The sequence below is a fragment of the Marmota marmota genome, unplaced genomic scaffold (assembly GCF_001458135.2).
Source record: "Marmota marmota marmota unplaced genomic scaffold, marMar, whole genome shotgun sequence".
In the NCBI taxonomy this organism is placed as follows: Eukaryota; Metazoa; Chordata; class Mammalia; order Rodentia; family Sciuridae; genus Marmota; species Marmota marmota.
In genome coordinates, this window is record NW_026000164.1 from 19,304,565 (window position 1) to 19,318,477 (window position 13,913).

At 41.2% G+C, this 13,913-nt stretch overlaps 1 protein-coding gene across 25 annotated transcripts in view; it reads left to right on the plus strand.

The window, feature by feature from the left end:
- LOC125611641 overlaps positions 1–13,913 on the plus strand; it is a 187,070-nt gene that overhangs the window by 130,445 nt on the left and 42,712 nt on the right. For 21 of the 25 annotated variants that reach the window (XR_007341855.1, XR_007341879.1, XR_007341877.1 and 18 more), the window contains one exon: positions 1–13,913. This exon is cut by the window's right edge. The exons of the other annotated variants lie outside the window; for them this stretch is intronic. The gene's annotated coding sequence lies outside the window, so the exon portion shown is untranslated. 25 annotated transcript variants of the gene reach the window in all.

Below are 13,913 nucleotides of genomic sequence, written 5' to 3' on the forward strand. Positions count from 1 at the left end.
ATTGAGTTGGACTTTGCTTTCATTATAAAAAATAATGTGCCGGCAGATAGATGGTGGGGCACTAACAGTCACAGGACTGAGAGAGTCATTTACTTGCTACTCTTTTCACAAGCCGAGTGAAGAGTACAACAGCTCCCAAAAGGTAACGATCTGATATTTTAGACGCGCCAGTGGCTGTGGAATCCTCTTCTGTCTGGTCCTAGTGACAGTAACTTGTAGCAAGCAGGATGACTCGTTTATCTCGATCTTACAATCGTATCACATGTACTCAAAGCAGTTTGAAGTTGTCATAGTAACAGCATGACATTTGGAGGGTCTTGTTAGTAGTTCTTTAGCCCGAATTAATTGATTTTATTAACCCTGGTATTTTTCCTCCTCTCTGACAAGGGCTATATTTGCTCAAAGGTGGATTTTATGTTCTTTATGTCTTGTTGACTGCAAGGACTTAGTGGTTTCAGTATAGGAACAAGATTGCTATCAGTTGATATCAGATAGTTAACATAGGTTTTTAATTACTCTATAAAATCAGACTATCACTGTAGGACCGAGATTTTGTTTTACATAAAGAGGAAAGTTACAGATATTGCCAAGATGTAACTGTGACTTAATTCCAGTGGCTACAACTATCCTTTGCTTTGATTTGGACATATTTAGATTAAGAATTGGGGATGGCAGAAGAGAGAGGTGTCAGACTTACAGGAGAAAATAATTTCTTTTAAAATGCAACAAAGATACAGCTCCAAAAACACGTTCCATAAAAGGAAAAATATCAGTAAATTTGGATTTATCAAACTGAGAAATGCAGTCCTCTTTGAAGCTCTAAAATATAATAAAACAAATTCTCCTTTAGAAAAGTTTGAGGGAGTTCTTTATTGTTGAAAAGTAGGTCGAGATCCTCTGTGAGGAAAGCTGTGTGGCAGGAATTCTTGCCAGTCATGGTGAGTGGTGAACAAGGAAGCCTGTCTCTTGGGCAGGGGGAGGGTCAGGAGAAAGAATGGCTGGGACTAGGTTTGGATGCTGGGGCTTAAAAAGTATCAGTTGTATAGTGCTTTTGTTCTCCTGTAAAAGTGGCCGGGGAGATGAGTTTTGTGGGCTCATGGCTAATGCTACCGTCCTTACTGTTGTGTGGGTGTTCGCCATGGGCATGAAGAGCGGGGTAGCAGCATGTGCGGCCAGCAGCCTGAAAGGTGCTAATGCACAGCCAGTGATGTCAGGAGTTACGAGACAGCAGTTTCAAAACACTGCAGTAAACAAGGTCAAAGTGTCCCGTTTTGCTGGAAAAGAAGGTTTGTTTTTATGAGCTGGACAGTACATGGATGAAGTAATTTTTCAAAACAAACTTCACATTTATATGTGTGTTGTGTGTTTTAAGATTAAAAAAAATAGATGAGATTTAGTAATGGTTAACATTTTTAAGCAGAACTGTCTTGGGGTTTTGATTTTTTTTTTTCTGTCTTTAGTTGATTTTTCTGGGTTTTTTTTTTTTTTTTTTGACCCCCACATAGGAAGGAAATAAGAATACTTCTGATCTAAAATTCTTAAAAGTACCTTGAGAGGGCAAGATGGGACCCAGTCCTTTCAAAGCACAGAACATAGCAGTCACAACCAATAGTGAGATAGTCCCTTGAGTTTTATACCTTTGGTTCTTATTTGGACAGGCGTAAACAAGAAAGTTAATGGCGCAGAATTCTGCTGACTGCGTGGCTCTTGTCTTAATGCGTTTTCCAATCTTGAACCTGAGAATGCCAGAGGCTTGGGTCTCTGGGCATTCGTGATAGCAGTCATCTACTGGCCGCAGGGTTCCAGAGGTAACAAGTGGGTGTCCTGGGTGTGTGTGTCAGTGTAGTAACAACAGCAGTGGTGCCACGTGGCACCCAGAGGTCGTCTTAGTCTGCGCCAGGGATTCCTGGTCCCCAGAAGTATCTGCAGTGTCTCTGAGATGAACTGTGAACTTGGGGCATCTGCAAAAGCGCAGGCGCTGTGAGTCCCAGGGCAAACCTGGGTGTGAGAACACTCTGAGCTTTTAAAACGAAAGCAGGGGCCTTGAGGAAGGAATTGCCGTCATCTTATGCCCAATCTGCTCACGGTGCTGGAACGCAAAGTAAGTTTTGTTTGTTTCTTTGTTAGTCAGTCTTCTGCGTGTTTTTTCTTGCTAACATTGTTAGACACTTAATATCTGGCAAATGCCAAGTTTTTCCCCCTTCATTGGAAAGTGAGAGATGGAGTTTGTTAAATAGCTAATGACTTCTTTTATCTTTTCTCTCTTTTCCCATATCTAGCATGCTGACTTGCTTTTTAGAGATAGCAAGAGACTGAAATGTATTATCAAGGAGAAAACAAAGTTTTTTTTTTCCTTTCCTTTTTTTTAAATAACCCAAGAACTGTGTCATTAGATAAATGGCAGTGACATTGTCAAGACTGTTTTATGGCCAGGAACTCCTTATCAAGACTGCCCTGCTTGCCACTCTGATTTCCATTTGGAAGCAGCAAGGGTACCTGTCCCCAGGGCAGATGTGAAGGCAGAGGGGCCCCAAGTGGAAATTGTGCTGAAGCCAGGTGCCAAGGGGTCCCGGGCAGGAGGCTGGAATTAAATAACCTGTTAGGAAACGGAAAGGAGCAGAGGGAATATACATTATATAATGATATGGCGAAAAACATTTAACATAAAGATGGGACAAAATATATAGAGATCTGAAGTCAACAGAAACTGAGCTTTATGTCAGAAAGTTTTGTGAATTGTAGATTGATGGAAAGTGTTCATTTGTCTTCAGAAGATAAATAAGAGGCTTCTCACCTACACAGATATTCGTTAGCCCTAGCCTAAATATGACACTCTGCCGGCTTCCATTCTCTTTGTTTTTTGTGCTGATCCTGTCTCCGGAGATGTTACATGCCTTCTGTAATTTTTAATACAAAGTTCCATGGTTTTGAAAATGCAAAACAAATAGAAATGCAGAGTCTTTGTGATTTATAATTAACTTATCTTTCCTTATAAAGCAGACTGATTTTGCCACAGACTGTTTTTGAATTTTTTCCTGTTTGAATAATAATGTTGTGAAGGTAGAAGGAGCGGCGGCATGACTTGGTGCAGAATCAAGAAGTAGAAGCAGGGGTCTTCTAAATCCAGTGTGGAATGTTGTGTGGATTTAAGTTAGAGTGTCAGTGTCAGAGGGATTCACCTTGTATCTCAAAGTCGTGGTGATAGGACCTAGAGTAGCTGTGTTTCATTTGAATGTCCCTAAATTATTAATTCAGCAAACATCTTTAATTATTTTTTTAATTTTAATATACTGGTATGGCCAAAGCTATTTTTTAAATTTACAGAGATTCGGTTTGTAAATTAAAGATCAAGAGTAGTTTGAGTCAAGGGTGAGTGAGCAGAGCATTACTATCGAAACAGTCTTGTTAAAGATGGTGCCAAGTGCGCAGGGCTGTTCCCTTGTGAGCTGCCCCTCCTAATTAAAGGGGAAGGTGGCCGCCATCTGTCTTCTTTCATTCAAGGCAGTAGGGGGTCTGGGGTGGAAGGAAGCACACACCCCCCCTATTTTTCTCCCACTCTTTTTTATAGCCAGCTTTCTCCCTAGTCAGTGACCCAGAAGGTCATTGAAGATCTGCCTGTTTCAGAATGAATAGTAACATAAGCATGCATGGCACTTGTGACAAAAAGTTTATAACGTGCATTTATCCATTTAGAATTCCACTTGAATTAGGTCTGAGAGTATTGTAATCTCTGTGTTGCTGTCTCTGTCCCTTTTGTTACTGAGGACACTATTGGCAGGGAAAGTGGGGAGCTTTACTTTTATTGATTTTACTTTTTCATGGAAAGATTTTCACATTCCTCTGGGTACAATTGGAAGATGGCAGCATATGGTTGTGTACAGTCCGTGTGGGGGTGTACAGGAATATTATTCTTACAAAATCAAGGGTACCTGTTAATTTACAATACATACTGCCATCTCAGGGGAGAACCTGGGCAAGGATGTGAACAGATGTCCAAGTTGCTCGGTGCTATGCTGCAGCTTCTCGAACCAATCACCAGAATAATTCACATTGTTTATCCTTCAGTTAAGCAATAAGCCTTTTAGCCGCTGTCTCATGAGAATATGTTACAGGAGAATTTAGCCAGCTTAGGGCCATGGCTTAATTGCTTTTGAGAAGTAGAATTCTCTTAGCAAAATGAAAAAAGTTTTCTTTCCTCAGTTTCCCCATCAGTGGAATAAATGTGTGCTGTTTTTAGAACTAGCTAGTTAAGAGAATATGAAGTAATGCTTTGTCTTCCATAAAAACTGTACTGGAACTGAAAACATTCTAAAATTTTTGGTTATTTTTATTTTCAGTTTTTATATACTTATGTAAAATATGGAGTCATCTAAAATGATTGAGAGTCTCTCCATACTCTGCTTAGCTCCCAGGCAATAGTATGAACTTGCCACAATATGCCAGATCGTAGAACTCCTGTTCATGATGTGGAAATGTGATATTACTTAAACCCATTACAATCTATGTGAAACAAAATGTGAGAGTTCTGTATGATTTCATTTAGAACTCTTTTTCCCAACTTTTTACCAACTTGTAATGAACTTTCTTGGAAACATAGATATACTTGTTTTGAGTCTGGGACAGGCATGTGCAGGTTTCTGAAGATGTTGGCACTCCATTTGTGTGACTGACGACACTGGAGATGTGGGTTTCCCTTGGTGAAGGGCACAGTGCTGAATAGGCAGGTCTTCCTGGCATTTTTGTTTCCCTTCATGCAATAATGTTAGATATTTAAGTAGATTTTTGACTGTCTTTTTTAAAGATATGATTAAAGGGATTCAGTTTTTCCTTTTGTGTTTATTTCAAGAGTACTAAATAAACTAAAGTGTGATTCTGAAGTAATACCTTTAACTCACATGGCAGGAGACAGACAGACATGCCAGTGAGTGTTGGCTGGGAAGAATTTAAACTTCACCACCATGATACTCCCTCTGCCAGGAACTCATTGAGAAGTTTACATCTGCTGTAGCCTTAAGAGTCTTCCATCTTCTTTGTTAATCCACAATAGTGGGAAACTTGGTCCTCCAGGCAGGAAGGAGGAAGGAGGATCTAACAGTAAGCTCTGATGGATAAGATAGATGATCCAACTACAGATTTAAGTCACTGATGATTTTTCTTTCTTTTTTTTTTACTGGTGATTGAACCTAGGGTTGCTTAACCACTGAATTACATCCCCAGCTATTTTTTATTTTTTATTTTGAGACAGCGTCTTCCTAAGTCCTTAGGGCCTCACTAAGTTGCTGAGGTTGGTCTCGAACTTGCAGTCATCCTGCCTTAGCCTCCTGAGTCTCTGGGATTATGTGTGCCACTGCACCTGGCAAGTCACTGATTCTTGTCAGCATTCCGTGGGCCATCTGCTCCATCCCAGGAGTAAGTACCTCGCTTGGGCATGTGCAGGTCATGGACGTGGCATTCCAGGAGCATGCCATGTAGTGGGGCAAATTACATATATGGAAGTAACACTGCAGGCTGACTGACAGGTGCCACAGCAGAGGTCAGTACCAGGGTGTTTCTAGAACCAGCTGGTGTGAAAGTCAAATTTTAAGCCTTGGTAGGAAAATACAAATTGTATTCATTATTTTTAATGTAGCTTATATAATAGAATTTTGGAAATGAATGCCCTCAAAAATTTCTTTATTTTAAGGTTGAGGAGACTAGGATTTATTTCTGAAATTCTAATTCTCAATCCACTGAAAGGCTTTCATTCCATAATAAGGCTTTCATTCCATAAAAAGAAATCATGGCTACATAAAATACAAGGTCCAAAAAGGTTTTGGACATTATTAGAATAACTTTGTATTCTCCAAGGGAGATTATTTTTTGAAAAAAAAATTTTTTTCAATACTGGGTATTAAACCTATAGTACTTTTAACACTGAGCTACATCCTCAGCCCTTTTTATTTTTTCCTTTAAGATAGGGTTTTGCTAAATTGCCAAGGCTGGCCTCCAACTTGAGATCCTCCTTCCTCAGCCTTCCAAGTTGCTGGGATTAAAGGTTTGTGCCACCACACCTGGAAAATTTAAATTGGGTACTCATTTCAGGCCTGGTGGTACCTGCCTGTAATCTCAGCAACTCAGGAGGCTGAGGCAGGAGGATCACAGTTGAAGGTCAGCCTCAGCAATTTAGTGAGGTCTTGTCTTAAAGTAAAAAAATGGGGGCAGGGCTGGGGATGTAGTGCAGTGGTAGAGCGCCCCAGGGTTCAAATACCAGTACCCACACACACCAAAAAGAAAAGAGGGTACTTGTGTCACACTAAATACTTTACATACTAAGATGTATAGTGCTTGCGGAGATAGTGAACTTGAAGGTGTCTTGCACCTCTGGGTGTAGGGGAGAAGGCTTCTTCTCATCCCCCTTTGTTACATTCCAGACAGACAGAATTTCTATCCTATGGCTTAGTTGGCATTCCTTGTGGATGACCTCACTTGAGTGTGGCTCAGTGCTGGGCACCGTTGGAAGCCCGTGCTACGTGACTGCAGACAGGAAAGGCTAGTGCTCAGCAGGAGTCTGGGGTCCATAGGCGGACCTGCATGCCTTTCCACAACAGGACCTGTGGACCAGGAGCTGACACTGCCCTTGAGAGCTTGAAGCTAAGGTTCTGTGCACAGAAGAAATAATTAGAATGAGGGCAGAGGAGGGGAGAAATGTATAATAAAGATAGAATAAAAAGTTAATGCCTGCCACAAGTTTGAAGAAAGGAAATCGAATCTGTAGCAGGAAGATGTAGAAATGCCACATGGATAAGGAACATTTGAGACAGACGTTGGAAGAAAGGTAGTTGAGAACCTGGGAGAGAATGTCCCTGACCAAGGAGACATGAGCGGAGGCATCCATAGGGATGGGAAGCACTGGCATACAGAACGGGCAGTCACTGACCTGGAGTTGCTGGGCAGCAATGTGTAGAAGTGACTAAAGAGACAATCAGATAGATGGCAGACGTGTGCAGAGGTGAGCTCTGGGAGGACCTTAAATGTCGTAGACTAAATGATCTCAGCCTAATAAATCCCTGGGGAGCAGTTGAAGAGTGTGGTTCAGGAGTTGCAGTGGGCTTTCCCTGAAGAAGCCCAGCCTGATATCCCCGTGTGGGTAGCATGGTCAGTGAATGGCCAGAAATGGGGAGTCTGCAGAATGTCCTGATAATGCAGGTAGGAGGGGAGCCACACCTGGATGAGTGGACACTATGGGTGTGGGGAAGCTAGAGAGATGCAAGAGGTGGGACGTTGGAACTGCCTAGAGAGTCGTGGGACATTGGAACTGCCTGGGATGGAGTGGCATGGGCATACTGGGATGGAGTCCACTGTGACGGGACAGTGGACTGGGCAGCCATTTTAGCTGGGGGTGCTCTCCTGGCTTTACAACCCACCTTTCCTGTTATCCACCTGGCACTCACAGCACCATGCATGGACCCTGGTTCTGCCCCTTGTCTTTCCTGGGGACTGTATGCATCCTCCCAGTGGCTCAACCTACTGCCCAGATTCAGCATCCTCTGGATGCTGGTTTGAAGCATTCTGCAGACTTTGAATTCACCTCTAAGGAAAGTGCACTTCACTAGACTCTCTGACCCCAAATATTATCTGAAACAGGAAGTGAAGTTTCTTTATGGTCAAAAGTCTTTGTCCTCAGTACCCCTTCTTTTGAAAAAACAGTGTGATGGCTGATTTTGTTTCAGCCCAGCTTGGTCATGCTACCCAGATATTTGGCTAGATGTTTCTATGCAGGTGTTTTAAAAATGAGGTTAACATTTAATAGACTTTGAGTAAAGCAGATTACCTTCCCTAGTCAGTTGAAGGCCTTAGGAGAAGACAGAAGTCTTATGAGGAGGAAGGAATTCTGCCTCCAGACTCATGATTGGAGTGTCAGCTCTCCTGGGTTTCTGGCATGCCCTGCAGCTTTTAGACTTTCTAGTCCCCGTAATCAGATGAGACAGGTGGATTCCTTATAAGATAAATTTTATCTCCCCACCTTTCTACATAGACAGACAGACAGACATACACACACACCATTGGTTCCATTCTGGAGAATCTTGACTGATACAGATAAGAAGATGTAGAAATTTGAGTTATGTACAGTTGACTGTCCCTTATCTGAAATGCCTATGACAAGAAGTGTTTCAGGTTTCAGGTTCCTTCAGTTTGGGGATACTTGTATAGACTGTAACCCTCTTGAATATCTCCAATTTGAAACTCCAACATGGTGCTCAAAAAAAAAAAAAAAAGAGAGAGATTTTACATTTTTAGATTAGAGATGCCTAATTTGTACTAGCAAACGGCTGTGTCCGCTTCTCCAGGCATTCTCAGTGTACCTGTATTTTGCTTGTTGTGTAGATGAGAAAAGTGAAATTAGAAGGGACATGGTGTGCCCACAGTGATGTAGAAAGTTGGCAAGAGAGCCAAGAGAAAGTGTGAGGGTCCTCTGGCGTAGTTCAGTTGATTTCTTACTATTTGTGCCCCATGTTTTTATCAGCAAGGTAATAACGTTACTGGGTTTGCCATGCATCATCTTTACTAATACAGAATTTTTGCTGTCTGTCAGAGATTGTTGTAATTAACTTTACAGGTGTTAGTAATTTTAATTCTTAGAACTACCCAACGAAATAGGGACTAACATAATAACATAATCCCCATTTTATAGATTTTAAACACTGATACCCAATAGGCAGTATGGTCTTCACTGCAGAGCTAATGAGTATTAATAGAGCAGGGACTGGGTGGGGAGGGGACTCAGGCAGTGTGGCTGCAGAGGTTGTGCTCCTAACTGTACCACTCTGCTACTGCTCAGCTTAGGGTGTCCATCTCTCCCTTTGGAGCTATGTCCAGAACATTCATTATGGTGCAATAATGTGTTAAAGAAAACGCTGTAAGTTATTTTTGAAGAGGCTGCCCACTGCTACTTCTCTCCTTAAAAAACAACATTCTTATTACAGCAACATTGTAGGCCTCCTGCTGAGGTGTGTTTTGGTCACTGCACTTTCCTGTGGCTGACACTAGTGGTCATCTAATGCCCAGATTCAGGTAGTAATAGGACAGAGTGGTAATGTGGGTTGGCTTCTTGTCTCACATTTTTGGGGGAAGAAGATAGCAAAGTTCATTTGTGTTCCCTTGGTTCTCTGGCATTTATTAGGTCTGTTGTGTGCCAGGTATCATTATAAGTGCTTTGTAAACATCTCCTTGAGTCTTCTCAACAGCCCAAAGAAGGTAGGCTGATCCCTCCCCATTTTATATATAAAGCAAGCAGTGATCGGGGAGTTACATAATATTTCCAGGCTAAGTAGCAGAACAAGGAGTTTCAACCTTGCGGGAATGACTCCTAAGCCAGTGCTCTCAGACACGCTGCTGTGCCCCGGTGTACCTCCTGGAGCCCACTACTCTTGCCTGGTGGAGCCAGGCTCTGTGAGGGCATGGACTTTGCTCACTGGGTTCACTTCTGTCAGACGCAGTGCCTGGTATGTGCTCAGTGTGTGTGTAGAGTGACTAATGGGCTCGTTGTGCCTTCTGCGGTCATGTCCAAATGGCTGTGTGTTGGAACACCACATCCCTTCTGTAATTCACTGCAGGGCCAGGGAGAGTGCACAGACCTGTGAGGACACTGTGGACTCGTGGGGATTTAGCCCTCAAGTTACAGTTTGAGGACGTTTCTCTATCCATTCTTCAAGTTGAGTGCACCTGCCTGGGCTGCAGTCAGGGAGTTCTGTCTCCTGCCATGAGCTCTCCTTCCCAGGAGCAGCCCGGGTGAGGCCTCTCCACAGCTCCGTCCCACAGCCGGATCCATCTTAGTGCCTGTACTTCTCAGTGGTCTAGGATAACACCTAAGTGATACCAGTGCTTTGACAAAATCCTCAGATTATATATTTTTTAAAACATTCCTGAAGTTCTCTCTCCTTTTGTTATTCCAGAATCATCTCATTACTTCTCCTCACACACCCATCCTCCTACTTTATTTTGTCACCAGTTTCATGAACATATCTCCTTGCTTTTAAAACAAAATATATGACAATACACAGGGAGCCATATAAACTGAAATTTGTATTGTTTATATTTTGTAGCATTTTTTTTTACCCTTAAATTCATTTCTTTTGATTCTCATAACTGGATATCAATGATAATTCTCTTCAGTACTGTGATATAAGCTTATTTTTTCCTCTGGGAAATGATAAATTATTATTAAAGTTTGACCAAAAAAAAAATGTAAATCAGAATCAGGTGGCATTCAGTGTTTAGTCTCTACTTTCCTTATATTCTTATCTTTAATTGTGCAAGTAATATGAAGATGATTCCTAGCAGAGCTACAGTAAATAATGTGAATTTCTTTTCCCTGTAAAAAAGATGGCATGGTCTAGAAGAAGAATAGTTGCTAGGCTCATGTGTTTCCTTAAATACATGAATACATGGGTCTGTGTACATAATTATTCTGTTTCATTTATGCTGCCTTTTATAATGACCAAAATAGCTACAAACTCCATCATTATCAGTGTGAAACACCTTGAAATTGATATCCAAACCAAAGCCTTGCAGAAACTTTAGAACTTTTAGTTCTTAAACTCATTACCAGCCTGTTTTATGCCTGATGGCCACCTTTGTAGGCTTTGAGAAGCTTCAGAGCAAGACCACTCATGATTGGTAATGACCACTCAAAATAGTGAAACCGATGCAGTTGGAATGTAATTTGTAAACATTTAAATGAGAGGTGGTAGCATATGTAGCCAAACGGAAGGCAATCTTATTTCATGGAGCTATAAAATTAATACATTGGAAAAACGTTCCCTCCTAACTTTCCCAAACTCAGAATATTTGCTGGTGCCCCTCTTTTTGAATTTTATTCTGGATTTTAAAATTTATTTATTAGTAAGGAGGGAGAGAGATTTCTCTTTAAGAATTCATTATAAATTAACTCCACCATTTGATGTTCATTCGAATATGGTGAAGACAGATTTGAAAAGACGGTGCTTGATTTGGTCAAACGTGGAGGGAGGAGGAAGCCAGTTGCTCTCCCAGGAAGTTGATCTGCCATGATGGAGATAGTGTTGCTTTAATTGTAATTCTTTCATTCCCTGCCTTGCCAAGCCCAGTCGCTTCTGTTTTAACATGTGGCAACTTCTCCCTTGGAGACTAACTCAGTCCAAGTTACCATAATATTTAGGACCAGCTACAAAGACATTTCTTCTCCTAAACCACATGCCAAATCTAAACCAAACTATCTCCTCCTCCCTGGCCATTCACATAGATCCAACTCTTACATAAAAAGGACAAGAAATATACGGCCCTTTTTGTTGTTGTTGTTGTTAATGCCTGTTCAAACAGATCGATAAACAAGGCACATCATGCCTGTTTTTTGTTTTTGTTTTTTTTTTTTTGAGCTCGGCCACTTCCTTTTAAAATCACCTCAGATACTGTATTCATTTTAAGAATTGCAACTGAGATGTTCTAAAAGGAACAGAGGTTTTGCTGTAGCAAACCTCTGCAGTCAGTGCTAATGGAAGAAAGAAGAGTAGCTTAGGGACTGGCTTACACCAGGGCACCAGGGCTTCTGGGCGGCCTTGGCCTCCAGAGGGTCAAGACCAGCAGGGAAGTGGTCCTATTACACTTGGCCACAGATAGTCCAAGTCCATCTGCCAAATAATACTGAGCAAGTAGCACCAGTTAATTTTGCTTTTAAGAAAGAAAGCCTTGCAAAGTAGGGGGAAGATTCTGAATTAAATACACTTGTTCTGATCTGTGAACCTGGTCATTTTTTTGTTGTTGTTGTTGATTCACTTATTATGTTTTATTCATCCTTGCTAAAGTAATTATATTCTATCACCAATTGATTAGTATAATTAATTTCCTCATATTATTAAGCAAGAGTTACTTTTTTTCTTTTCTCAGTTCATTGTTTTCAAATATGAGTTACTTTCAGTACAAATTTTGTGGGCAGCAATTCTTTGTAATTTGTATTTGGTATATACATACAGAAGATCATAGGTAACATATAAGTGGCCGCTCGAGGTAACATGGACTGTAAAGCATAATTCAAAAATGTATGTCAGCAAACCACTACCTGTCTAAGAATTTGCACATTATAGATTCTATCATTCTCCTGCTTTTCCTTACTATATGAAATTTTTAATTTATTTATAATTTTCTTGATTTTTAAGGCAAATATTTTTATCACATAAATATGCATTGCTAAAGATACTTTGAGATATGTAAAAATAGTTTTATTCTGTATTGTGGACTTCTAGCAGCTTGAGATTTGTTCTCCACATTACATTTGTGAAATTCCTCTGTGTTGTTGGTATAGGTGCAGTTCCTTCATCTACATGGTTGTAATTTTCTAGTATATGACCATGTTCCAATCTATTCACTATCTTATTTATGAGAAGAGTGAGAGAAAAGCAAAGTGCTGTGCTTTAGATATGCTGAGCTTGGGATGTCTAAGAAATCCAGGAGCATTGTTGAGTAACAGGTGGCTGCTCAGTTTGATTCTGGGAAGAGTTCTGGGGTGGTAGTATGAGCACGTCGGCAGTGTCTGATGCATTCTCTCTCTAGCTGTTTCTTGACTGCTGTTAACCCATCAGTTATGGGTTTTGTTTTGTTTTATAAACAGGGATTACATTTTATTTCTTAAATGTGTTTGTTTGCATATCTGCACAGTCACTTTGCTGAAATGTGACATACAAGGGAAGAAATGAGAATAGGAGCTTCTAAGAAAATGGAGAAAAGTGTGGTGTGAAGGTTAAGTATTCAGATTACTGTCTATTTCAGGGAGTTTTGTGAGATCCAGATGAAACCATGTAGATAAATTTGTTTTGTCAAATGAAACGCATAGGGCATGTAATTATTATATTTTATTATAGTGCTTCGTTAGCTTTTAGCTATTAGCTAATGTTTACTGAGTACCTACTTTGCCTGTGTTAACTGTTCTAATCTTCAACCAATCTGTGAGAAGAATGTTCTGTTTATTCATGCTTTACAGATGAGGAAACCATAGCTCATAAAGGTGGACCTGGGATTTGAATCCATAGGGTCAACTTCTAAAAGCTGTGTCCTTGCTCCCGTGTGGCATTGCCCTTCTTTAAATTCTTGGCTTATCCCAGCTCCTTCAGCTTTAAAAGTTCAGACATTTGAGATCACATTTTAAGTTTTTCTACCTTGAACCCAGCAGAGGGCTTTGTCTCCATGGTATCTAGTCTTGCTTCTGAGCCCAGCCTCAGTCCTCATGGGGCACGTCCTCCCTACCTGGTGCCCACTCTGCACTCATTGAAAATGATGTCTGCCAGTTTATGTTCTTGCCTGCAGCCACCCAGTGAGTGGGCATGGCCTTTCAAGTGTCACATTTAACATAAACCATATATCTCCAGGGGATCTGGCAGAAATTTGAAAGTACTTAATTTTACTGCAGTAAATACTGAAGAATCCTTTTTAAAGCAAGGATGCCAAGCCCCAGCCAGGGAAAACATGATTTTTCTCTGAGGGCCTTTAACAAATTCATGTGGGCACTAGGATTAGGTCATGGACTGCTGGCCCCCGATCCTGTCTCCCACCAGGGTGTGCCAAAGGGTGAAGCCTGTGCTGTGGCTGCAAGGCTGCAGCTACAGCTGCAGCTGGGCTTACAGGTCTCTTGCAGAGGAAGCTGGAATGCAGCTCTCAGCTAACTGCCACTGGGAGGGGGTAATGGGGAGGTGACATTTTGCTGACACTGTGGTGATTCAGGCCAGGACCCAGGTGAACTAGCTCAGCCACCTGAATTGGCACCTTCCTGTCCTTCTTGCTGTATGATGGAATTAGTGTCCTGCATTTATGAAAAAGCCACATTGGTCAAGGAAAAGATGTAAATATCCAGGAAAAGAAAGAAGAATTGCATGAGTTATAAATTGCTTGAGGACAGAGAGTGTGGG